Below are 27249 nucleotides of genomic sequence, written 5' to 3'. Positions count from 1 at the left end.
CCGTCAGTACTCTAGCTGCAGCATTTTGAATTAACTGAAGGCTTTTTAGGGAACTTTTAGGACAACCTGATAATAATGAATTACAATAGTCCAGCCTAGAGGAAATAAATGCATGAATTAGTTTTTCAGCATCACTCTGAGACAAGACCTTTCTGATTTTAGAGATATTGCGTAAATGCAAAAAAGCAGTCCTACATATTTGTTTAATATGCGCTTTGAATGACATACAGACATTTTCCTCACAATAAAAATCCAACGAGGGGGCTGGACCACTGCAGGTGGGATAAGACCTCTTCTAAAAGCTCACCTGAGTCGCTACAACCTTGGCTTTCCAGGTTGGTAGAAGTTCTTGGTTTGTTGTCACTGGGCGTGGCCATGTTGGCTTTCTGGGATGACGGTTAGACAGCGTCCACCAGAAACAAAACAATAAAGAATTTACAACAAAATAAGATGAACGATAATAAAAAATATTTACCGATGATCCAGCTGCAGAAGTGTGAAAGGGATTAGTGAGTTAACTGCAGGTGAAACCAGCAGTGGAGAATGCACACAAATGCAAAAGGAAAATGTTGAGGAGTGTTATTCATTGTATTATGTACACACAAGTTGAACTTTTCTTCATTTAGTTATTGTGATGTAACACCAATATTCTCTGTTTAGAATTGCTATGGGTTACACTTTGGTAAATCTTCTTCTTGTTCTTTTAATGAGGTAGGAGAGTTATATAAAAAAAAAAAACAATAATTTTTTTCTTTATTGTTATTAAATGATCTCCTGATTAACCCCAATTAAATAGGATTGAAACTATAAAGTTCTTTAGCTAGTTGTGAAAACAACAAGATTAAATATGTGTGTACTTGATTATTATCAAGACAATAGAAGATTAGATTAATATTTCCAATTAGAATTGGAGAAGCGACTTAAAAGAGTTAAAAAAAATTATTATGCAAGATAAGACTTGATAATAAATGTTTCGGTTAATAGTAGTTATTCTTTTAAGTGGTAGGAAAAAGTTTAAAAGTCGCTGGAAATTATTTACATGCAGTACAGGCTAGCTACCAGCAGTCTGCGTGCTATCCGGTTACTGTAACATGCTGTTATGTTGTTAGCGGGAGCTAGGCTAACTGGTCAGGCGCTTTAGCTGCGGTGATCTCTGTGAATTTTCAGACCTTTTGTCTGACTTAGTGCTTAGCTTAGATAAGATAATTATAGTGGGCGATTTTATGATTATGATGATGATCTATTCTCAATTCTCTATCTCAGTTGGCTTTGCTCAAAATATAAATGAGTCCACCCACCACTTTAACCATAGATCTTGTTCTGACTTATGGTATGGAAATTGAAGACTTAACAGTATTCCCTGAAAACCCCCTTCTGTCTGATCATTTCTTAATAACATTTACATTTACTCTGATGGACTACCCAGCAGTGGGGAATAAGTTTCATTACAGTAGAAGTCTTTCAGAAAGCGCTGTAACTAGGTTTAAGGATATGATTCCTTCTTTATGTTCTCCAATGCCATATACCAACACAGGGCAGAGTAGCTACCTAAACTCTGTGAGTGAGATAGATTATCTCGTCAATAGTTTTATATCCTCATTGAGGACAACTTTGGATGCTGTAGCTCCTCTGAAAAAGAGAGCCTTAAATCAGAAGTGCCTGACTCCGTGGTATAACTCACAAACTCGCAGCTTAAAGCTGATAACCTGTAAGTTGGAGAGGAAATGGTGTCTCACTAATTTAGAAGATCTTCACTTAGCCTGGAAAAAGAGTCTGTTCCTCTATAAAAAAGCCCTCCGTAAAGCTAGGACATCTTACTACTCATCACTAATTGAAGAAAAATAAGAACAACCCCAGGTTTCTTTTCAGCACTGTAGCCAGGCTGACAAAGAGTCAGAGCTCTATTGAGCTGAGTATTCCTATAACTTTAACTAGTAATGACTTCATGACTTTGCTAATAAAATTTTAACTATTAGAGAAAAAATTACTCATAACCATCCCAAAGACATATCGTTCTCTTTGGCTGCTTTCAGTGATGCCGGTATTTGGTTAGACTCTTTCTCTCCGATTGTTCTGTCTGAGTTATTTTCATTAGTTACTTCATCCAAACCATCAACATGTTTATTAGACCCCATTCCTACCAGGCTGCTCAAGGAAGCCCTACCATTAATTAATGCTTCGATCTTAAATATGATCAATCTATCTTTATTAGTTGGCTATGTACCACAGGCTTTTAAGGTGGCAGTAATTAAACCATTACTTAAAAAGCCATCACTTGACCCAGCTATCTTAGCTAATTATAGGCCAATCTCCAACCTTCCTTTTCTCTCAAAAATTCTTGAAAGGGTAGTTGTAAAACAGCTAACTGATCATCTGCAGAGGAATGGTCTATTTGAAGAGTTTCAGTCAGGTTTTAGAATTCATCATAGTACAGAAACAGCATTAGTGAAGGTTACAAATGATCTTCTTATGGCCTCAGACAGTGGACTCATCTCTGTGCTTGTTCTGTTAGACCTCAGTGCTGCTTTTGATACTGTTGACCATAAAATTTTATTACAGAGATTAGAGCATGTCATAGGTATTAAAGGCACTGCGCTGTGGTGGTTTGAATCATATTTATCTAATAGATTACAATTTGTTCATGTAAATGGGGAACCCTCTTCACAGACTAAGGTTAATTATGGAGTTCCACAAGGTTCTGTGCTAGGACCAATTTTATTCACTTTATACATGCTTCCCTTAGGCAGTATTATTAGACGGCATTGCTTAAATTTTCATTGTTACGCAGATGATACCCAGCTTTATCTATCCATGAAGCCAGAGGACACACACCAATTAGCTAAACTGCAGGAATGTCTTACAGACATAAAGACATGGATGACCTCTAATTTCCTGCTTTTAAACTCAGATAAAACTGAAGTTATTGTACTTGGTGTCTAACCAGATCCTTACTCTGGATGGCATTACCCTGACCTCTAGTAATACTGTGAGAAATCTTGGAGTCATTTTTGATCAGGATATGTCATTCAAAGTGCATATTAAACAAATATGTAGGACTGCTTTTTTGCATTTACGCAATATCTCTAAAATTAGAAAGGTCTTGTCTCAGAGTGATGCTGAAAAACTAATTCATGCATTTATTTCCTCTAGGCTGGACTATTGTAATTCATTATTATCAGGTTGTCCTAAAAGTTCCCTGAAAAGCCTTCAGTTAATTCAAAATGCTGCAGCTAGCGTACTAACGGGGACTAGAAGGAGAGAGCATATCTCACCCATATTGGCCTCTCTTCATTGGCTTCCTGTTAATTCTAGAATAGAATTTAAAATTCTTCTTCTTACTTATAAGGTTTTGAATAATCAGGTCCCATCTTATCTTAGGGACCTCATAGTACCATATCACCCCAATAGGGTGCTTCGCTCTCAGACTGCAGGCTTACTTGTAGTTCCTAGGGTTTGTAAGAGTAGAATGGGAGGCAGAGCCTTCAGCTTTCAGGCTCCTCTCCTGTGGAACCAGCTCCCAATTAGGATCAGGGAGACAGACACCCTCTCTACTTTTAAGATTAGGCTTAAAACTTTCCTTTTTGCTAAAGCTTATAGTTAGGGCTGGATCAGGTGACCCTGAACCATCCCTTAGTTATGCTGCTATAGACTTAGACTGCTGGGGGGTTCCCATGATGCACTGAGTGTTTCTTTCTCTTTTTGCTCTGTATGCACCACTCTGCATTTAATCATTAGTGATTGATCTCTGCTCCCCTCCACAGCATGTCTTTTTCCTGGTTCTCTTCCTCAGCCCCAACCAGTCCCAGCAGAAGACTGCCCCTCCCTGAGCCTGGTTCTGCTGGAGGTTTCTTCCTGTTAAAAGGGAGTTTTTCCTTCCCACTGTCGCCAAGTGCTTGCTCACAGGGGGTCGTTTTGACCGTTGGGGTTTTTACGTAATTATTGTATGGCCTTGCCTTACAATATAAAGCGCCTTGGGGCAACTGTTTGTTGTGATGTGGCGCTATATAAATAAAATTGATGATGATGATGATGAATTCAGAGCGCTGCAGGCGCGGCCTTCTCTGGCCGTGCCCCACCGAGCGGAAACAGGTGAGCAGCAGAGACAAATCCACACGGAACAACATTACAAAACAAGTCCAGAGAAGAAATACACTCTGCAAATGAAATCTTGGGGCAACTGTTTGTTGTGATATGAGCTATATAAATAAAATTGATTTGATTTGATTTGATTTGATCAGGACGTCTCCTGGTTAGGCAAGCTACCACTGGCAATCCTTTCTGGAATATAGGCTCAGTGTAACATCAGAATCTCAGCTCACGCAAACCGTGGCTGGACAATCAGAGCACAGCATGCTGACTGACTCACAAGGTTTGTGACTGCTTAAGTAGCTAATTTAACTAGTCCCCTGGAGTCACGAATACAGTGATTACAATAATTGGAATCTCGCAATTTTGCAATATGTATCCGGGTGGCCAGTTTAAATCTGGAAACTCGCAGAATTTAACTGTCACTGAGGCCTCACATTAAACCTGAATTTCTCATGTGGAAATAACACAGCACTTTCTTTGTTTTTTCTCTCTCATGCACATGCACACAGTTGAATAAGGACAGATTAAGTTGCTCTATACGCTTCCAACTTAATTGACTGTATTTTCTGTATGACTCACAAAGGTTCAGACCTGATAAGTGCGCCTCACACGGGCTTGCACCAATATACTGTAGGAAAAAAGGCCACAGGATGAATATAATAATGTTTTTGAATATTGAAAATTATCTCTTGTGGATAATTTTACCTTGGGGCACCACCTAGTTCAAAGTGTAGGTACTTTTAGTTTAAACATTCATTAATTGATTAGTCTCAATTTAATTAATCAGTCTCAATTTCCAAAGGATAAGCTCTGCAGGTCAGATCCGACACCCTCTGTAAAACCATACAAAAATCACAGACAACTTCACACGTTTAAGATATTTATTTAACTCTGGCAGGAGTTAAATAACAGGACATATCACAGTGATCAATTTAATGATGACGACATTCAATGAGCAATGATTATATGATGTTCAGATAATTTGGTTTCGTAGCGGGAGTTTTAGGAGTAAAATTCCTCCTAATTTAACAGGTAATTTCCTTTGGTATTATTAACCTGAGAGAAGATTAATGATTTTGAATAGAGTTAAATAAAGCCACTCTGTTTATCTGACAACATAGCCCAGTCTTACTTTGCGCAGTACAGCAGGTCTCTGTGAGGTCCAATGCTGGAATTGTCTGGTTCAGTCGACGCTCTGTCCACCACACAGCTTCGTCAGGGACCTTGACAAAGAGGCTCTGCCGGTCCGACCTGCTCTTGTCAGTGGCGGGGATGATTTCTGTTATTGTGCTGTGATTTCGCTGCAGCAGTTCAAGTCGCTGTTGAACATCTCAGCTGACCTGGATGTTTTTCTCTGCAGCACTCTGGAGTATGGCTTGTCAGATTAAATTTTTGAGCGTCTTTATTCTCTATCAAAAATCAAAAATTTGTCTTTCGTCATCGTCTTTTGGAAGCTTGGTCAAATCAGAATTCAATGCAAAAATAGCTGACTTTAGAAGAAAAATGTTCATGAAAGGAATTTGGAGTTTGAAGAAGAAAAAGGTTTTAATTTGAAAATTCAAAAAAGGAAGTTAAATGTGCCAATGCATTTAACTTGACAAAGGTTGCAAAAGTTATCTGTTGGGAAAATAAAGTAAATTCTTGTCAGTGCGCCAAACATGAATGAGTCTTAAGTAGCATGTGGCTTTAAACAAAGAGTCATAAATTTACTACTGACGGCTAGGCGCGTAGAGAGGAGAAGAGCGAGAGCAAAAGAAGGCAAAGAGAAGAGCATAAGAGAGCAAATTCCCGGGCGCGAGCTCTTTTAAAGGTTTAACAAGCTCCACCCCCAAGAATTCTGGGTATCGTAGTTTCTGGAGTTTCCTTTGTCTAGTTTTATATATATAAATCAGCGTGGCTCCAACATTCTGCTTTGAAACCAACCAAGTCCTGTAGAATAAATCTTGTAACTGGTTTACCTGGAATTATATACCACACACACATATATATACAAGAACACACTAAGTAAACATTCCCCAATGAACAGAGTATAACACATCAAATATAATACTTTCATGCATAAATAGAAAAGAGTGACATGTTTCCTTTTCTCTTTTTGTTTTGTTCTTTTGTTACAACCATACAATGAAATTTCCTTTTTAAAATGTGGTTATGCTGTTGAGTCAGGAAATCAATCCTGTCCTTCCCAAATCATCCCACAGGGGTCACTCTTGTTTCATGGTTAGATTTGGATTAATCTGACATGAAGGTGAAAAAGGTAATACTGGGTTAATTTCAACCAGAAAACCTTTGCAATAATTATTAGATCAAGAGTATTCATTCAGTGAGCTGTTTTCTTTTGAGTCTAGTGTGAAAAACCTCTTTTTAGGACTTTTCGTGAAGAAAGTGTCTTTCAGTGGAGGTTTTTTATGTGAGAGGGGAGTTGAGTTGCATCTGGTTTGGGGTGCTGATAAGAATTCACAGCTCCATGTGGAATGCTTTTTGTGTAATCTTAAATCCTGAATGGGGTGGGGGTTTGTTGACAGATCCAAGCTGTGCATGGCTTAGAGCGTCTCCTCTTTGACACCTGGAAATATATCAGGCCTTGCTGTATGGAGTTTATCTTTCTTTGAAGAAACTCAATGGCCTCATCTTAATGCAAGCCTAAGATGTTGGCTGTTTGATCACAGCTTTCCGCTACACAATAAATCACCATAATCCAGGAGAGGTAAAAAAGTTGCTGATATCAAGTACTGTCTTGTCTTGAGGGACAAATTGGATCTGTTCCTAAAGAAGAAACCTCATTTTACCCTCAACTTGGTGATGAGGCTTTCAGTGTATGTTTTGAAATCCAAATTCTTATCAACAATGATACCTAAATACTTGTACGATGTGGCAATTTCAATTTCAACCCCTTGAGTGGTTGAGATCTTGGGAAGACTAGATTACTGTTCTTTGCCATTTCAAAACTCTTTTGGTTCCTCCACCTGTCGGCTACGTATTATCTATCAATTATTGTTAGTTTGAATTGTAAATATCTGTGTGTATTTTGTTTTAATTGTTTTTTTTTTTTTCTGTCATGATTAATTTACTTTGGAATGTTGTGTGGTCTTAGTCTGTTTTATGTTACTGGGACTACAGATGGAAAATAGCACCTTGCTATAATCCCAATATTTACATGTAACTACTATGTCCATTAATATGCACTGTCCCATTTCAAATAAATAAACATATTTTGAAAACAACACACATTTAGATTTTCCTGCATGTAACACTAGTTTGTTTTGAGTTAAGTGGATCTGAACAACATCAAAGGCAGACTGCAGGTTTTCCAGAGTTTTGATTACTGAGGAGGAGGAACAGTAAATGACTGCTTCATCTGCATAGAAATGGTAAGCAGCATTCAATAAATTGTCACAAGATTTTTTGGTGAGGTGACAAGTTTGAAAAGTTGGTGAGGTGTAATGGGTACTCACCACACAGTTGCACACACTTCCAGAGTCATCGCGGGTATCAGGAAGCCCTCTGAATTTACTCCCCACAACTCAAAGTGCGGACATCTTGAGAGAACTTTATGAGGGTTTGACAATGGATGAAACAACCCCGTAAATGACTGGAAACAAAAATGAGGATGTGACATTCTCCGTGGGAGACATGCACGAGCTGCCCTGGGAGCATGCCAAAATAGCATAGATGATCAGAGAGACAGAGTTTCTGGAAGCGGGTGAGAGAGTCCAGCAGCTGCGGCTCAACTGCCATGCTTTTGTGCATGCATGATCAGCTGGCTGGACACACCTGTCCGCACAGCTGGGACTCTTTTTTATTTTTATATAGAGGACCACAGAAAGGTCCAAGTCTTTAGGGTCTTGGTGCTGCCTGTCTTGGTGTATGGTTGTGAGACTTGGATTGTAACCAATGGCCTAAGGAGAGGACTGGATGTCTTTGCTACTAAGTGTCTTCGAAGGATACTGCCGGGATGACTTTGTAGCAAATGAGTGGTTACTAAGAGAGACCGGGATGAGGAGGATCACTTGCATTGTGAAGGAGCACCTGCTCTGACATTTTGCCATGTGGCCCGTTTCTCTGTGCATGAATGTTGAGGACCCCAGTAAATGGAGAAGGCCAAGGCAACATCCATGTTTCACATGGCTATGGCAGATAGCTTGCTATTTTCAAGATGAGGGAATGGAACAGTTGTCTGCCTGGGTGGTTGCCATCCAGTACCCAATGCGGTTCCATGGTGTTGCGGATGCTCTCAGACTTAACTTGGCTGGACCACAGCAGGAGCCTGTGTGCACAGAGGTGGGCTTCAGCTCAGTGGTGTATGAATACCAGTCATAACCAAGAACCAAGAAGGACATGCGTCCACAGGCGGACCTTGCACACTGATCTGTGCCTGACAGTGACACAGCCAAGAGCGCTGTTATGGCGTGGACCACTGGACATTACATATTTCACCCTGGAGGCAAGCATTCTACAAGTGGGTGAGTGCTCTACAACCCCTGGCAAAAATTATGGAATCACCGGCCTCGGAGGATGTTCATTCAGTTGTTTAATTTTGTAGAAAAAAAGCAGATCACAGACATGACACAAAACTAAAGTCATTTCAAATGGCAACTTTCTGGCTTTAAGAAACACTATAAGAAATCAAGAAAAAAAAGATTGTGGCAGTCAGTAACGGTTACTTTTTTAGACCAAGCAGAGGAAAAAAATATGGAATCACTCAATTCTGAGGAAAAAATTATGGAATCACCCTGTAAATTTTCATCCCCAAAACTAACACCTGCATCATATCAGATCTGCTCATTAGTCTGCATCTAAAAAGGAGTGAACACACCTTGGAGAGCTGTTGCATCAAGTGGACTGACATGAATCATGGCTCCAACACGAGAGATGTCAATTGAAACAAAGGAGAGGATTATCAAACTCTTAAAAGAGAGTAAATCATCACGCAATGTTGCAAAAGATGTTGGTTGTTCACAGTCAGCTGTGTCTAAACTCTGGACCAAATACAAACAACATGGGAAGGTTGTTAAAGGCAAACATACTGGTAGACCAAGGAAGACATCAAAGCGTCAAGACAGAAAACTTAAAGCAATATGTCTCAAAAATCAAAAAATGTACAACAAAACAAATGAGGAACGAATGGGAGGAAACTGGAGTCAACGTCTGTGACCGAACTGTAAGAAACCGCCTAAAGGAAATGGGATTTACATACAGAAAAGCTAAACAAAAGGCATCATTAACACCTAAACAGAAAAAAACAAGGTTACAATGGGCTAAGGAAAAGCAATTGTGGACTGTGGATGACTGGATGAAAGTCATATTCAGTGATGAATCTCGAATCTGCATTGGGCAAGGTGATGATGCTGGAATTTTGTTTGGTGCCTTTCCAATGAGATTTATAAAGATGACTGCCTGAAGAGAACATGTAAATTTCCACAGTCATTGATGATATGGGGCTGCATGTCAGGTAAAGGCACTGGGGAGATGGCTGTCATTACATCATCAATAAATGCACAAGTTTATGTTGATATTTTGGACAATTGAAAGGATGTTTGGGGATGATGAAATCATTTTTCAAGATGATAATGCATCTTGCCATAGAGCAAAAACTGCAAAAACATTCCTTGCAAAAAGACACATAGGGTCAATGTCAATGAGCAGATCTGATTTGATGCAGGTGTTAATTTGGGGGATGAAAATTTACAGGGTGATTCCATAATTCTTTCCTCAGAATTGAGTGATTCCATATTTTTTTCCTCTGCTTGGTCTAAAAAAGTAACCGTTACTGACTGCCACAATCTTTTTTTCTTGATTTCTTATAGTGTTTCTTAAAGCCAGAAAGTTGCCATTTGAAATGACTTTAGTTTTGTGTCATGTCTGTCATGTCATGTCATGTGTGCTTTTTTTCTACAAAATTAAACAACTGAATGAACATCCTCCGAGGCCGGTGATTCCATAATTTTTGCCAGGGGTTGTATTTACAGTTTTCTTCCTGTTGTGAATGGGTGAATGTGAGGTGCGCACACACACACACACACACACACACACACACACACACACACACACACACACACACACACACACACACACACACACACACACACACACACACACAGAGCGATGTCAGGGTGCTGCCATGCAAGGCATTCACTACACACCGGGAGCAACTTGGTGATGAAGCACCTTGCCCAAGGGCCCTGAGTTAGTCTCATTTACAACATTTCTACCATTAGATCTTTAGTCTGGTTGAAGTGGCCACAGCAAGAAGGTCTTGGCAGCAAGTTTGGTCTACTTGAGGTTTCTGAAGCGGTTCTCATAACTTGACAAATTTGAAGCCAAAGGATCCTGCTAAGTTGTGTTTTTCTGATTTCAGAATATGGACAAACAGCATTTTAACCATGTTTATTATAGAAGCATCATCGATCTATAATTCTACACAAACAATGAGGTCCTATTCTCTTATGGAGTTTTTCCTTCCCACTGTAGCCAAGTGCTTGCTCACAGGGGGTCGTTTTGACCGTTGGGGTTTTACATAATTATTGTATGGCCTTGCCTTACAATATAAAGCGCCTTGGGGCAACTGTTTGTTGTGATTTGGCGCTATATAAAAAAATTGATTGATTGATTGATTGATGTTCCCATTTCAAACTATTCAAATTTAGGCATATTCTGTCTGTTAGAAGTTCCATGTCAAAAACTAGACTACTGGATGACGACTGGATGACTGTAAAAACTGGGAGCTGAAAGCATATTTATTTCAAATTGTGCTTCATTATTTCTATTCAATAAAAGCTCTTGAAATGCAGATCAGTGAGTCTACCTCAGAAGTATTCGTTCCAAGCCAGCATCTGCCAGCTCGTTGTTGGCACGTTTGTGAATGTCCCTCTGCTTCTCAATCTTGTGATCATCTGACAGGCCATCGACTTTGTGAATGAACACCTCAAAGTTGATGTTTGGGTTGACCTGGTAGGCTCTGGTCACTGTGAGATGTAATCTGCTCAGAGCCTCCACATAGTCATCCTGTCATGGTGAGCAGTGAGAAAAGAACATACAACACCCAGTGTCATACAGCTGATGAAATTATTACTTCAAAAACAAATGTGCCACGACAAATTTGGAGTGAAGATATGGTAGTGCAATTTATGTGGCAGGGAGAGAAATTCTTCAAGTTGCGACTGTGGCCTGTTTCCGTAGACATGTCCATAAAAAATAGATGGATATGTTTTGCAAACTTAATACCCATTACTACATTGGATGACGTTGAAAATGAGGATGGCCCTTTGGCTGTTCCAGCAATATCAAATATTTTGTGTCTGCTACCTACTGGCTGTTGGGACATGGAATGTCACCTCGCTGGGGGGGGAGGAGGAGCCTGAGCTTGTGCGGGAGGTTGAGAGATATCGACTAGAGATAGTCGGGCTCACCTCCACGTACAACTTGGGCTCTGGTAACGTAGACTGCTGGGGGGTTCCCATGATGCACTGTTTCTTTCTCTTTTTGCTCTGTATGCACCACTCTGCATTTAATCATTAGTGATCGATCTCTGCTCCCCTCCACAGCATGTCTTTTTCCTGGTTCTCTCCCTCAGCCCCAACCAGTCCCAGCAGAAGACTGCTCCTCCCTAAGCCTGGTTCTGCTGGAGGTTTCTTCCTGTTAAAAGGGAGTTTTTCCTTCCCACTGTAGTCAAGTGCTTGCTCACAGGGGGTCGTTTTGACCGTTGGGGTTTTACATAATTATTGTATGGCCTTGCCTTACAATATAAAGCGCCTTGGGGCAACTGTTTGTTGTGATTTGGCGCTATATAAAAAAATTGATTGATTGATTGATTGGTACCCAACTCCTGGAGAGGGGCTGGATGCTCCACTTTTCTGGTGTTGCCAACGGGGAGAGGCAGAGAGCTGGGGTCACATTGCTTATTGCTCCCCAGCTCCGTCGCCATCTGTTGGAGTTCACTCCGATGAATGAGAGGGTCGCATCCCTACGCCTTCGGGTCGGGGACAGGTCTCTCACTGTTGTCTCGGGCTATGGGCAGAGCAGCAGTGCAGAGTACCCGACCTTCTTGGAGTCCCTAGGAGGGGTACTAGATAGTGCTCCAACTGGGGACTCCATTGTTTTCCTTTGGGATTTCAACACCCACGTGGGCTGCGACAGTGAGACCTGGAGGGGGGTGATCGGGAAGCATGGCCTCCCTGATCTGAACCCGAGTGGTGTTCAGTTGTTGGACTTCTGTACTAGTCACATCAAGAACACCATGTTTGAGCACAAGGGTGTCCATAAGTGCATGTGGCACCAGGACACCCTGAGCTAGAGGTTGATGATTGACTTTGTAGTCGTATCATCTGACCTTCAGCCACGTGTCTCGGACACTCAAGTGAAAAAAGGGGCTGAGCTGTTGACCGATCACCACCTGGTGGTGAGTTGGATCCGCTGGGAGGGGAGGAAGCCGGTCAGACCTGGCAGGCCCAAATGTATCATGAGGGTCTACTGGAAACGACTGGCAGAACCCTCTGTCAGTGAGGTCTTCAACTCGCACCTCCGGGAGAGCTTCTCCCAGATCCCGGGGGGAGGTTGGAGACATGGAGTCCGAGTGGACCATGTTCTCCACCTCCATTGTCGATGCGGCTGCTCGTAGCTGTGGTCACAAGGTCTCTGGTGCCTGTCGCAGCGGCAATCCCCGAACCCGGTGGTGGACGCCGGAAGTAAGGGATGCAGTCAAGCTGAAGAAGTCCTACTTGTCTTTGTTGGCAGGTGGGACCCCGGAGTCAGCTGACAGGTACTGGCAGGCCAAGTGTGCTGCAGCCCGTGCGGTCGCAGAGGCAAAAACTCGGGTCTGGGAGGAGTTCGGGGAGGCCATGGAGGAGGACTATCGGTCAGCCTCGAAGAAATTCTGGCAAACCGTCCGACGCCTCAGGAGGCAGAAGTAGCTATCCACCAGCACTGTCTACGGTGCAAGTGGGGAGCTGTTGACCCTGACTGGGGATGTTGTCAGGCAGTGGAAGGAATACTTTGAGGATGTCCTCAATCCCATGGTCACATCTTCTGAAGAGGAAGCAGAGACTGGGGACTCAGAGGCAGACTCATCCATTACCCAGGCCAAAGTCACCGAGCTGGTTAGAAAGCTCCTTGGTGGCAAGGCTCCTGTGGTGGATGAAATCCGTCCTGATTACCTTAAGTCTCTGGATGTTGTGGGACTGTCTTGGCTGACACGCCTCTGCAGCATCGCGTGCTGGTCGGGGACAGTGCCTCTGGATTGGCAGACCAGGGTGGTGATGCCTCTGTTTAAGAAGGGGGACCGGAGGGTGTGTTCCAACTACAGGGGGATCACAGTCCTCAGCCTCCCCGGTAAGGTCTATTCCAGAGTACTGGAGAGGAGAATTTGACCGATAGTCGAACCTCGGATTCAGGAGGAGCAGTGTGGTTTTCGTCCTGGTCGTGGCACACTATACCAGCTCTACACGCTCCATCGGGTGCTCGAGGGTTCATGGGAGTTCACCCAACCAGTCCACATGTGCTTTGTGGGTCTGGAGAAGGCGTTCGAACAGGTCCCTCGGGGCAACCTGTGGGGTGTGCTCTGGGAGTATGGGGTCCGGGGTCTGGTGTCCTTTGCTAAGGGCTATCCGGTCCCTGTACAACCGCAGCAGGAGCTTGGTTCGCATTGCCAGTAGTAAGTCAAACCTGTTTCCAGTGCACATTGGCCTCTGCCAGGGCTGCCCTTTGTCACCGGTTCTGTTCATTATCTTTATGGACAGAATTTCTAGGCGCAGCCAGGGTGTAGAGGGGGTCTGGTTTGGGAACCACAGAATCCCGTCTCTGCTGTTTGCAGACGATGTGGTTCTGTTGGCTTCGTCAAATCAGGACCTTCAGCGTGCACTGGGGCGGTTTGCAGCTGAGTGTGAAGCGTCTGGGATGAAAATCAGCACCTCCAAATCCAAGGCCATGGTTCTCGACCGGAAAAAGGTGCTTTACCCTCTTCACGTCAGTGGAGTGTCCTTGCCGCAAATGGAGGAGTTTAAGTATCTTGGGGTCTTGTTCACGAGTGAGGGACAGATGGAGCATGAGATTGACAGATGGATTGGTGCAGCATCTGCAGTGATGATTCGCTGTATCGGACCGTCATGGTGAAGAGAGAGCTGAGTAGGGGGGCAAAGCTCTCGATTTACCGATCGATCTACGTTCCGATCCTCACCTATGGTCATGAGATTTGGCTCATGACCGAAAGTACAAGATCGTGAGTTCAAGCGGCCGAGATAAGTTTCCTCCGCAGGGTGGCTGGGCGCTCCCTTAGAGATAAGGTGAGGAGCTCGGTCACTCGGGAGGAGCTCGGAGTCGAGCCGCTGCTCCTCCAAGTCGAAAGGAGCCAGTTGAGGTGGCTCAGGCATCTTTTCCAGATGTCCCCTGGACGCCTCGTTGGAGAGGTGTTCCGGGCACGTCCCATCGGGAGGAGGCCCCGGGGAAGACCCTGGACACGCTGGAGGGACTATGTCTCTCGGCTGGCTTGGGAACACTGCTTTCAAGTCTGGAGACAAGGAAGCCCTCAGATCAGCAAGGGCCAACTTGAACCAGGGCATGAGAGCAGCCAAGCATGCCTATGGACAGAAGATCCAATCACACTTCACTGACACAAAAGACCCCAGATGCCTATGGCAAGGCAATCATCAGTAACTGACTATAGGCACCTCCTCCCCCACCCTGTGAGGACAGCACAGACTTTCTTAACTCAGTAAATGTATTCTTCAGTCGTTTTGAAGAAAACAACACCACCACTCCAACAAAAGCCCCTCACTGCTTGGGCAATGCAACACTTCAACTGGACCCGGCTGATGTGCAGAGGACCCTTGAAAAGGTGAACCCCAGGAAGGCTGCCAGCCCTGACAATATACCTGGGCGTGTGCTTCGAGACTGTGCTGACTCACTCACAGATGTTCTCACAGATATCTTCAACGTCTCTCTGAGCCAAGTCATCATACCAGAATGTTTCAAAGCCACCACCATCATACCGCTACCCAAGAAATCTCCAGCAACAACCCTGAATGACTACTGGCCCATAGCACTCACTCCCATTGTGATGAAGTGCTTTGAAAGGCTGGTCAAGGCTCATGTAACATCCAGCCTACCCGTCACTTTTGACCCATTCTAATTTGTGTACCATCCCAAGCGCTCTATTGATGATGCCATAGCAGCAGCACTTCAACTCAACCTGGCTCATCTGGAGAACAAAAACAGCTGTGTGCGGATGCTCTTCATTGACTTCAGCTCTGCCTTCAACACAGTCATCCCACAACACCTGGTGAACAAACTGAGTGCTATAGGCCTCAGCACCCCACTCTGCAACTGGCTACTGGCCTTTCTCACCGACAGACAGTAAGAGTTGGCAAAAACTCCTCACAGACTGCCATCATGAACACAGGGGTCCCCCAGGGATGTGTGTTGAGCCCTCTGCTGTTCACCCTGATGACCCATGTCTGTTGTACCAGACACAACTCAAACCACATCATCAAGTTTGCAGATGACACAACAGTAGTGGGTCTCATCAGCAACAATGACGACTCAGCCTACAGAAAGGAGGCACACCATCTCTTCACCTGGTGTGACATCAATAACCTGCACCTCAATGTCAACAAAACAAAGGAAATAACGGTGGACTTCAGGAAGAATCACAAGCCTCACACACCTCTCACCATCAATGGCAGTGCTGTGGAATCAGTGAAAAGCATCAAGTTCCTGGGGGTGCACATCACTGATAACCTGACATGGACAACCAGCACCACCTCCCTTGTCAAGAAAGCACAGCAACGCCTCCACTTCCTATGCAGGATGAGGAAAGCCAGTCTCCCCCCTCGGCACTCATCACCTTCTATAGGGGGGGCCATTGAGAGCATCCTCACCAGCAGTCTCTCAGTCTGGTGTGGCAGCTGCCATGTTGCTGACCGGAAAGCTCTACAGAGAGTGGTGAGAACAGCAGAGAAGATCACAAGGTCAGCCCAACCATCCATACAGGACCTGTACCCATCCCGCTACCACAGAAGAGCCATCAACATCATCAAAGACCCTACCCATCCCTCAAACAAACTGTTTACCCTCCTACCATCTGGTAAGGGCTACAGCAGTATGCGCTGCAGGACCACCAGACTCAGCAACAGCTTTTTCCCACAGGCCATCAGACTGCTAACACCCCCCCCCCCCCCCCCCCCCCCCCCCCCCCACACACACACACTACAGACCAAACTACTTTTACGCACATTCCTTTGCACAAAAAAACAAAAGTTTACAGACTTATTCTGTTATGTTTCAGACGCGGTCGGAGCACCGACCCAGCGTTTGAAAGGACCCAGCATAAAATAAGCAGAGCACGGTTCAAAAGATAACAGAATTTAATAAACATAACAGTGGGTGCGGTGCTAAACAACTAAAAGGTCCGCGGTCTGGTGAGGTGGAAACACGGCGCGCTCTCAACAGCGCAAACGGTCCGGAGCCACAGCAGTTCGGACCCAGGGACCCCGCCGACACCCCCCAGGTGGCCGCGACAAACCAAGTCTGTGAAGAAAGAAAACATGAGGTGAGTCCAACTCCACACAGAGAGACACAACTCAAAGGTGCACGCAATCAGCAAACACTTCCTGGCTTAAAGCTATACATCAGCTTCTCACCCTGCAGGCACAGAACAACTCAGTTCAAATCTCCACTGCAGCAGAAGCTGATTAGACAATTAGCATAATGTGACAGCTCACTAACACAAGGTGTGAGGGACACCAAATCCACTGTCATTACTTCATAAAAGTCACCAAAAAACCGAATTACCTCAGGAAGTGTGCTGAAGAGCGTGAGACCTCACCCAATCCTCCTTCACAGACTGTGGCGTCAAACCTGGAGCGGTCTCTGCGTCCGTGATGGTGAGATTGTTCTCCTGACGTCGATCTCACACGTCTGCTCACAAGGTCGAGTCTCTGGCAATCACACACTGTGCATTCAAGGTTTAAATGCAGCAATCTCTGATTAGGACAAAATACACCACAGCTGTGAGTCCTGATGACCTGCACGTGATAACAAGCCTCAGGTGTTCAGGGTGAGGTCCTGATGCTCAGCCACTCAGTCCTGAATGCATACCACCTGGTGGGAGAAACAGAAAACAAAAACCAAGCCAGCCAAACACCCCAGCCCACAACATATTCACCTCCATGCTACAACTCTGCACTTTTGCCACACTGCACCTATATTGTTGTACTCAGGACTATTGCGCTCCAGTAACAAACCTCAACTGACTACATTCTGAAACACTATGACAGTCTTGGAAATGTATGCACACTGTTGCCTGTATGTCGTGTTGATTGTTGTTATGTTACTGATATTATTTGCTTTTTATGTCCCAGTGATGTGTCATGTCCAGTTTATATTTAGTTGTATGTCTAATTTATACTCTGTCACTGCACATTTGGAGTTTGGGGAAATGCAATTTCAGTCTTCTGTGTAATGTACTGTTGCATGGCTTGATTGACAATAAAGTTCACTTTGACTTTGAATTTGACTTTGACAAAAACAAGCATAACTCAAAGTTCTTGTTCAACACGGTGGCAACACTTATTCGTGGACAACCACCTGTAAGTCACTCTCCTTTTACAGCACAAGATTTCCTGGATTACTTTGAGAAGAAAATACATTAGGATAAACATATCCCAGCATGCCTTAACCCAGCCATGACACCATTATTGAGGTAGGTGCAATTACTGAGGTATTACCTAAATTTGCAGAATTTGATAGTATCTCACTAGGCATGCTGATGAAACTCGCAATGTCTACAAAAAGCACAACCTGTTTATTTGATCCTATATCAAAAAAACTGTTTAAGGACCTGTGGCCCAGTCTTGGGCCGATTGTGCTGGGAATGATTAATCTCTCATTAACTTCTGGATCTGTTCCTAAATGTTTCAAATCTGCAGTGATTAAAACATTACCTAAGAAACCTAATCTTGACCCCAGTGTATTGAAAAACTATCTGCAGCTTGTGGACTATCTTACTGAGAATAATCTCTTTGAGCCACTGCAGTCTGCTTTCAGAAAATACTGAAATGATGGTTCTTGGTCCAGTGAGACATCGGCATCAATTTGACCAGTTAACGCTTAACTTAGGCTCGTGTGTCATACATCACACTGACAAAGTGAGGAACCTTGGGGTAATGTTTGATCCTACGTTGTCCTTTGACCTCCACATTAGAGATATTACGAGGACTACTTTCTTACACCTGTGAAATATAGTGGTAGTGGTAATATATTATATATATTAAAATATATACGGTTCTGGTGCTGTTAGATCTCAGTGCTGCATTTGATACTGTGGATCATCCAGAACTATTTTCTTCTTGCATACTAGCATAGTATGTTTCAAGGCTTTTTACCCTTTTAAATTCATTTTATTAGGAAACGGAGCAGGCCTCGGCCTCAACTTTATCTAAAATCTGGGTCTTTAAGTTGATCTTAGTGTTAGTGACCGGCGATCACCTTCGTATTTTTTTTGTGTTCTGTTTTTATTGTTGCTTAATGCTGACGAATTTCTTTCTGATGCCTGATTCTGCTTTTTTCTCTGTGTTTGAGGTGCGGCACCATCCAGAGATGGGTGTGGTGTCCATTTCTGAAACCCTCCCATCCTGTGCACTGGCAACATTTCCTCTATATTCGTTTTGAGAATTGTTTTGTAATTTGTGTCGGTTGCATGGCCCAAGCAGAGGGTCACCCCTTTGAGTCGGGTCTGCTTGAGGTTTCTTCCTCAGAGGGAGTTTCTCCTTACCACAGTCTGCTTGTATCAACCAGCAGCATTACTGCAGTCTGCATGTATCAGCAGCATTACTGCAGTCTGTATATATATAAAGCTGGGTATCATCTGCGTAACAATGAAAATTTAAGCAATGCTTTCTAATAATACTGCCTAAGGGAAGCATGTATAAAGTGAATAAAATTGGTCCTAGCACAGAACCTTGTGGAACTCCATAATTAACCTTAGTCTGTGAAGAAGATTCCCCATTTACATGAACAAATTGTAATCTATTAGATAAATATGATTCAAACCACCGCAGCGCAGTGCCTTTAATACCTATGGCATGCGCTAATCTCTGTAATAAAATTTTATGGTCAACAGTATCAAAAGCAGCACTGAGGTCTAACAGAACAAGTACAGAGATGAGTCCACTGTCTGAGGCCATAAGAAGATCATTTGTAACCTTCACTAATGCTGTTTATGTACTATGATGAATTCTAAAACCTGACTGAAACTCTTCAAATAGACCATTCCTCTGCAGATGATCAGTTAGCTGTTTTACAACTACCCTTTCAAGAATTTTTGAGAGAAAAGGAAGGTTGGAGATTGGCCTATAATTAGCTAAGATAGCTGGGTCAAGTGATTTTTCAACGGCAAATTTGCAGAAAACATGATTAATCCACCACTACATAATTATTTTATATATGCATCATCCAGCGTAGAGCACGTGGCAGCCCGTAGAACAAAGAACGGCGTCCAGCTGTGAACACAGCGGGTGGGATCATCAGGACACAGGTCGTGCTGCTGCGTGAAGCAAAAAATGCTCCTGTCAGTGTGCATTTATGCTACTGGATGGCGTTTTTGATCCATAACTACATCTGTATGTTTCCACAGCTGGACTGGCACTGACTGGCAGGTATGTTGATGTCTGCCATGGTACTTTGGGTTTACGTGGAGTGTTTGTTGTGCATTTGTAAATTGTCCACAAATCAGATGCAAAGCTGACATAATACAATGGCTTTATTCGTGACCACTCTGTAGTCGCTACATCTTATTTTAGTTTGTGATGTGGACATGATAGGCACACTATATATCCATTTTACACACTGTCCCAGTCCCCTGCCAAGCCACAATACCCCGTCAGTTGCAGATATCAGCGGATAACGGTGGATATACAGCAGATATGTATTGAGTGTGTAAGGTGGATGTCATCCGCAGCCAAAATTTTGTGCAGCTCAAAAATCCTGACAATGGAAAAACGTGCCTCTGCGGATAATTGTGGACGTGTGCGGTTGTCGTCCGACTCATACAAGCATGTTTCACGGATATTGTGGACGTTTAGCGAATATGAACCAAACCTGTGTGTAATTCATATGCAAATCTTCCTAAATGCCAGTGGGACCGGGCCTTAACGTCTTACCTTACCAACCCCCAGAGCAAGAACACAGGCGACAGTGGTAAGAAAAAACTCCTTCTGATGATTTGAGGAAGAAACCTCAAGCAGACCAGACTCAAGGGGTGACCCTCTGCTCTGGCAATGCTACTGACACAATTGACAATACAAATGAACAGGAAATCTTTGGGAGTCCATGCCAGTGTACAGGACAGGAGTCTTGCAGAAGAAGACACCCACTCCCACTTCTGGATGGAGCTGCACCTCAAACAGAGAGAAAAAACTGAATCAGGCATCAGAAAGACCAGAAATACAGTATAATTTGTCAGCATTAAACAACAAGAAAAACAGAAGAAATACTGAAGTGATTGCCGGCCACTTGCCCTAAGCCTGACTAAAAAACCCAGACTTTAGATAAAGCTGAGGCCACGGCATGCTCTGTTTACTTATAAAATGAATTAAAATGGGCAGAAAGCATAGTAACACACTATGTCAGTATGCTCGCCATACGAAAGGCAAAATAAGTGTGTCTTAAGTCTGCACTTGAAAGTCTCCACAGAATCTGACTGTTTTATTGATGCAGGGAGATCATTCCACAGAACAGGGGCACGATAAGAGAAAGCTCTGTGACCCACAGACTTCTTATTCACTCTAGGGACACAAAGTAGTCCTGCACCCTGAGAACACAGTGCCTGGGCCGGTACGTAGGGTTTAGCTAAGTTGGGACATGCCAGTCCGTGAACAATTTTATAGGTTAATAGTAGAACATTAAAATCTGATCTCACTGGGACAGGAAGCCAGTGAAGAGACACCAAAATGGGTGTAATGTGGTCAAACGTTCTGCTTTGTGTCAAAAGTCTGGCAGCAGCATTTTGAACCAATTGGAGAGCCCTAATGCTGGACTGCAGTAGACCAGAAAATAGAACACTGCAGTAGTCCAATCTGGAAGAGACAAATGCATGAATCAGGGTCTCAGCAACAGCCATAGACAGGATGGGATGAATCTTCACTATATTTCACAGGTGGAAGAAAGCAGTCCTCATAATACAGTTGTATGTAAAAGTTTGGGCACCCCTGATCATTTCCATGATTTTCCTTTATAAATCATTGGTTGTTTGGATCAGCAATTTCAGTTAAATATATCATATAGCAGACAAACACAGTGACATTTAAGAAGTGAAATGAAGTTTATAGGATTTACAGAAAGTGTGCAATAATTCTTTAAACAAAATTAGGCAGGTGCATAAATTTGGGCACACCAACAGAAAAAAATACATCAATATTTAGTAGATCCCCCTTTTGCAGAAATAACAGCCTCTACATGCTGGTTGAAGGTATTTTGGACCATTCTTCTTTACAAAACATCTCAGGTTTGTTGGTTTCATAGCATGGACAGCCCACTTAAAATCACACCACAGATTTTCAATAATATTCAGGTCTGGGGACTGAGATGGCCATTCCAGAATGTTGTAATTGTTCCTCTGCATGAATGCCTTAGGGCCCTGTCCCACTGGGGAGAGGAGTAATTGCGCATGAATTGAGTATACAAAGTACGGGCGTTCGTTGTCGTCCTCAACAAAAATGGGCAAAAATGACAAATGTCCCAGTATGAATTACGGATATATTAATAATATATAGCGAATATATGATGAACAATCACGGTTGTATAACGCATATAGTGAGGAAACGGATCTGACGCATTTCGATTATTATGGCAGTATTACGGGTGTATTATGATGCACCACAATGCAGATGCCGTGCCCGCGCAACACGTGCATGGCATCTGCATTGTGGTCATAAAAGAAGCGCACTCGGGCCGTCGGCATCACTATTCACACCAACAATACAGCCTCTGGAGAAACTGCTGGTCTTGGACAAGTTGATTGGAGTAAAGAAGCAGTGGACAGGGTGAGTGGTGACGTCAGCGGATCGCATCAGAGCGCAGCTCATCTGAACGATTATAACAAGAAGTTAAATCTGTTATAAACATATGGATAAATACTGTAACAGCTGGAGACAAGAAGGAAAAAACACGCAACTGTTTTATCAAGCCTTGACAATGTAAACAAGTCAAATAATTACCTTTTTAGACGGCTCAAAATGCTTTCTGCAGCTTCCTCTGTGATTCAGGAGGTGATTAGAGCTGTTTTCAACAGGCAATTTGCAGAATAAATAATTCATCCACCACAAAATAATTATTTTATATACACAGCGTCCAGTGCAGAGTGCGTGGCAGCCAGTAGAACAAAGAACGGCATCCAGATGTGAACACAGCGCATCTGATTTGCATCCACCGCAAATCAGATGCAAAGCAGACGTAATAAAAATGCTTTATGCGTGGCCAGTCTGTATGCAGTCGCGACAACTTATTTTAGCTCGTGATGTGGACATGATGGGCATGCAAAATATCCATTTTACACACTGTCCCAGTCCGCTGCCAAGCTGCAAATCCCTGACAGCTGCGGATATCAGCAGATGACAGCGAATATACAGCGCATAGATTGAGTATGTTTGTGTATGTATTGAGTATGTATGTAGTATGTAAGGCAGATGTCATCCGCAGCAAAAATGTTGTGCTGCTCAAAAAGCCTGGTAACGGAAAAAACGTGCCTCTGTGGATAATTGCGGACGTGTGCGGGTGTCGGCCGACTCATACAAGCATGTTTCACGCATATTGCGGATGTTAAGCGAATATGAGCCAATTTTGTGTGCAATCCATACACAAATCCTCCAAAATGCCAGTAGGACAGGGCCCTTAGTAGATTCTGAGCAGTGTTTAGGGTCGTAGTCTTGTTGAAAGATCCAGCCCCAGCACAACTTCAGCTTTGTCACTGTTTCATGAACATTGTTCTCAAGAATCTGCTGATAATGACTGGAATCCATGTGACCCTCAACTTTAACAAGATTCCCAGTACCTGCACTGGCCCCACAGCATGATGGAACCACCTCCAAATTTTACTGTAGGTAGCAAGTGTTTTTCTTAGAATGCTGTGTTCTTTTTCAGCCATGCATAACGCCCCTTGTTGTGTCCAAATAACTCAGTTTTAGTTTCATCAGTCCACAGCACCTTATTCCAAAATGAAGCTGGCTTGTCCAAATGTGCTTTAGCATACCTCAAGTGACTCTGTTTGTGGTGTGTACGCAGAAAAGGCTTCCTCTGCATTACAGCATCATACAGCATCTCTTTGTGCAAAGTGCGCTGTATAGTTGAACGATGCACAGAGACACTATCTGGAGCAAGATCATGCTGTAGGTCTTTGGGGCAGGTCTGTGGGTTGACTATGGCTGTCCTCATCATCCTTCTCTTCAGTTTATCTGAGATTTTTCTTGGGCTACCACTTCGGGCCTTAAGTAGTACTGTGCCTGTGGTCTTCCATTTCCTCACTATGTTCCTCACAGTGGAAACTGACAGCTGAAATCTCTGAGATAGCTTTTTGTATCCTTCCCCTAAACCATGATGTTGAACAATCTTTGTTTTCAGGTCATTTGAGAGTTGTTTAAAGGCTCCCATGTTGCCACTCATTAGAAGAGATGCAAAGAGGGGAAACATTTGCAAATGGCCACCTTAAATACCTTTTCTCATGATTGGATTCACCTGTGTAAGGAGGTAAAGGGTTAATGAGCTTACCAAACCAATTTGTGTTCCAATAATTTGTGCTTAATGTATTCAAATTAATAAAATGACAAGGATGCCCAAATTTATGCACCTGCCTAATTTTGTTTAAATAATTATTGCACGCTTTCTGTAAATACTAGAAACTTAATTTCCCTTCTCAGATATCAGTGTGTTCTTCTGCTATATGATATATTTAACTGGCATCTCTGATCCAGACAACTAATGATTAAAAAAGAAAAATCATGAAAATTAGCAGGGGTGTCCAAACATTTGCATACAACTCTATTTCTATTATGGAGGTCAAAGAACAATGTAGGATCAAAAAATGCCCCAAGGTTCCTCATTTTGTAAGTGTGATGTTTGACACACAAGCCTTGGCTAATCGTTAGCTGGTCAAATTGATGCTGATATCTCACTGGACCAAGAACCATCATTTCAGTCTTATCAGAGTTTGAAAGTAGGAAATTGATAGACATCCAGTTTTTCACTGATGCAAGGCAATCTTCTTAGGATTTTATGTGAATGAGATTACCAGCCATTATCGGCATGTATAACTGAGTATCATCAGCATAGCAATGAAAGTAATCCCAAAATGCTGCAATATGTGCCCAAGGGGTGCTATATAAATGGAGAAAAGTAGGGGGCCTAAAACAGACCCCTGTGGAACCCCAAATTTCATGTCACTAAGGTTAGAGGTAGTGTTACTGGACACAGTGAGAACAACTGGTCAAGTATGACGTCAACCATGTAAGGGCACTCCCAGTAATCCCAAAATTATTCTCCAGCCTATCGAGTAGAATATGATGATCCACTATATCAAATGCAGCACTGAAATCTAACAGCAACAGAACTGTAGTGGTGTCCGAGTCCATTGTAAGCAGAAGATCATTCACCACTTTAGTGAGAGCCGTCTCAGTAAGGTGGTCCATGAGCTATCGTATAACCACCTTTTCCAGAATTTTAGAGCAAAATCATAGATTTGATATCAGCCTATCGTTTTTCAATATACTGGGGTCAAGATTAGATTTCTTAAGTAATGGTTTAATCACTGCAAATTTGAAACATAGATTTTTGTTCCACTAAACACGGCAGGGAAACTGTAAACCTAATAAGTGAGTGATCAGAGATCAGGAGATCATCCAACATATTTGCACTCTGTTTTTTTTAATTTATTAACCTTTTTTAACCAGATGAGTCCATTGAGAGTGAGATCTCTTTTTCAAGGGAGACCTGGACAATTTTTAAGTTTCCATTCCACCTAACTGGTGCAGATCTGTAGGTATCAATGCAATGACTGATTTCCGATATGCCAAATGATGTCCGTGTCAGTGAGATGGTTATGTTCCATTCATTGGTCTAATTTTCAGGTGTAGAGACCATTGAGTTGTTCTTGTGCTCACCTGTGAATCGATGACAAAAATTAGTGCTCCAGTGCCTCTGAAGATCATTTCATAGTCAAAGGTAGGATCAAAGAAATCTATCTGTCCAGGGAAATCCCAGATCTGGAAGCTGACAAATGAGCTGCTGGAGACATCCTCTCTGCAGATCTTATTGGTGCTCTCCAGAAACAGTGTTTCATTGGGAGACATTTTGTGGAAAACCACTTTCTGGATGGAGGACTTCCCACTTCTCCGGAGGCCCATGAGCAGGATGCGTGGTTTGACGTCTTCATTCAGAGAATCATTGAAGCCTGAAACTGGACAAGTGATGAAGTAAGAATTACTTCATCTATAATCTCTCTTCTTTAGAATATTAATTTCCCTGCTTGCGTGCGTGTGTGTGTGCATGAGTGCATGCATGCGGAAAAGATACATACAGTGGGGAAAATAAGTATTTGACCCCCTGTCAGTTTTGCAGGTTTTCCCACCTACAAAGAATGTTGAGGTCTGTAATTTTTTATCATAGGTACACTTCAACTGTGAGAGACAGAATCTAAAAAAAAAAAAACTCCAGTAAATCACACTGTATGACTTTTAAATAATTAGTTTACATTTTATTGCATAAAATAAGTATTTGACCCCCAAGAAAAACAGAGCTTAACAATTGGTACAGAAACATTTGTCTTCCATTACAGAGGTCAGATGTTTCCTGTAGTTCTTGACCAAGTTTTCACACACTGCAGCAGGGATTTTGGTCCACTCCTCCATATAGATCTTCTCTAGATCTTTCAGGTTTGGAGTTTCAGCTCCCTCCAAAGATTTTCTATTGAGTTCAGGTCTGGAGACTGGCCAGGCCACTCCAGGACCTTGAAATGCTTCTTATGGAGCCCCTCCTTAGTTGCCCTGGCTGTGTGTTTGGGGTCATTGTCATGCTGGAAGACTCAGCCATGACCCATCTTCAATGCTCTTACTGAGGGAAGGAGGTTATTTGCCAAAATCTCACAATACATGACCCCATCCATCCTCCCTTCAATACAGTGCAGTCGTCCTGTCCCCTTTGCAGAAGAGCACCCTTTCTTGGGGTTGTTCTCATTCTCTAAACATGGTAAGTGGAGTTGATTCCAAAAAGCTCTATTCTGGTCTCATCTGACCACATGACCTTCTCCCATGCCTCCTCTGGATCATCCAGATGGTCACTGGTGAACTTCAAACGGGCCTGGACATGTGCTGGCTTGAGCAGGGGGACCTTGCTGCCCTGCAGGATTTTAAACCATGACAGCATCATGTGTTACTAATGTAATCTTTGTGACTGTGGTACCAGCTCTCTTCAGGTCATGGACCAGGTCCTCCTGTGTAGTTCTGAGCTTTCTCAGAATCATCCTTACCCCGCAAAGTGAGATCTTGCATGGAATCCCAGACTGAGGGAGATTGACAGTCATCTTGTGTTTCTTCCACTTTCTAATAAATAATCATAACAGTTGTTGTCTTCTACCAAGCTGCTTGCCTGTTGTCCTGTAGTCCATCACAGCCTTGTGCAGGTCTACAGTTTTGTCCCTGGTGTCCTTAGACAGCTCTTTGGTCTTGGCTATGGTGGACAGGTTGGAGTGTGATTGATTGAGTGTGTGAACAGGTGTCTTTTATACAGGTAACAAGTTCAAACAGGTGTAATTAATACAGGTAAAGAGTGCAGAATAAGAGGGCTTCTTAAAGAAAAAATAACAGGTCTGTGTGAGCCAGAATTCTTGCTGGTTGGTAAGGGGGTCATATACTTATTTTATGCAATAAAATACAAATTAATTATTTAAGAATCATACAATGTGATTTTCTGGATTTTTTTTTTTTTTTTTTTTTTTTTTTTTTTTTTTTAGATTCTGTCTCTCACAGTTGAAGTGAACCTACAAAAAAAAAAAAAAAAAAAAAATTACAGACCTCTACATTCTTTGTAGGTGGGAAAATCTGCAAAACTGCCATGGGGCCAAATACTTATTTTCCTGGATGGATTTCCTTTGAACTTGGTGGGAATATTATTGTTACATGTCAA

At 42.9% G+C, this 27249-nt stretch overlaps 1 pseudogene; it reads right to left on the bottom strand.

Annotated features, from left to right (window-relative positions):
• Positions 1 to 27249, bottom strand: part of LOC117500800 — a 203646-nt pseudogene that overhangs the window by 162940 nt on the left and 13457 nt on the right.

The sequence above is a fragment of the Thalassophryne amazonica genome, chromosome 19 (genome assembly GCF_902500255.1).
Source record: "Thalassophryne amazonica chromosome 19, fThaAma1.1, whole genome shotgun sequence".
In the NCBI taxonomy this organism is placed as follows: domain Eukaryota; kingdom Metazoa; phylum Chordata; class Actinopteri; order Batrachoidiformes; family Batrachoididae; genus Thalassophryne; species Thalassophryne amazonica.
This window is presented reverse-complemented; position numbering and strand designations above follow the sequence as displayed.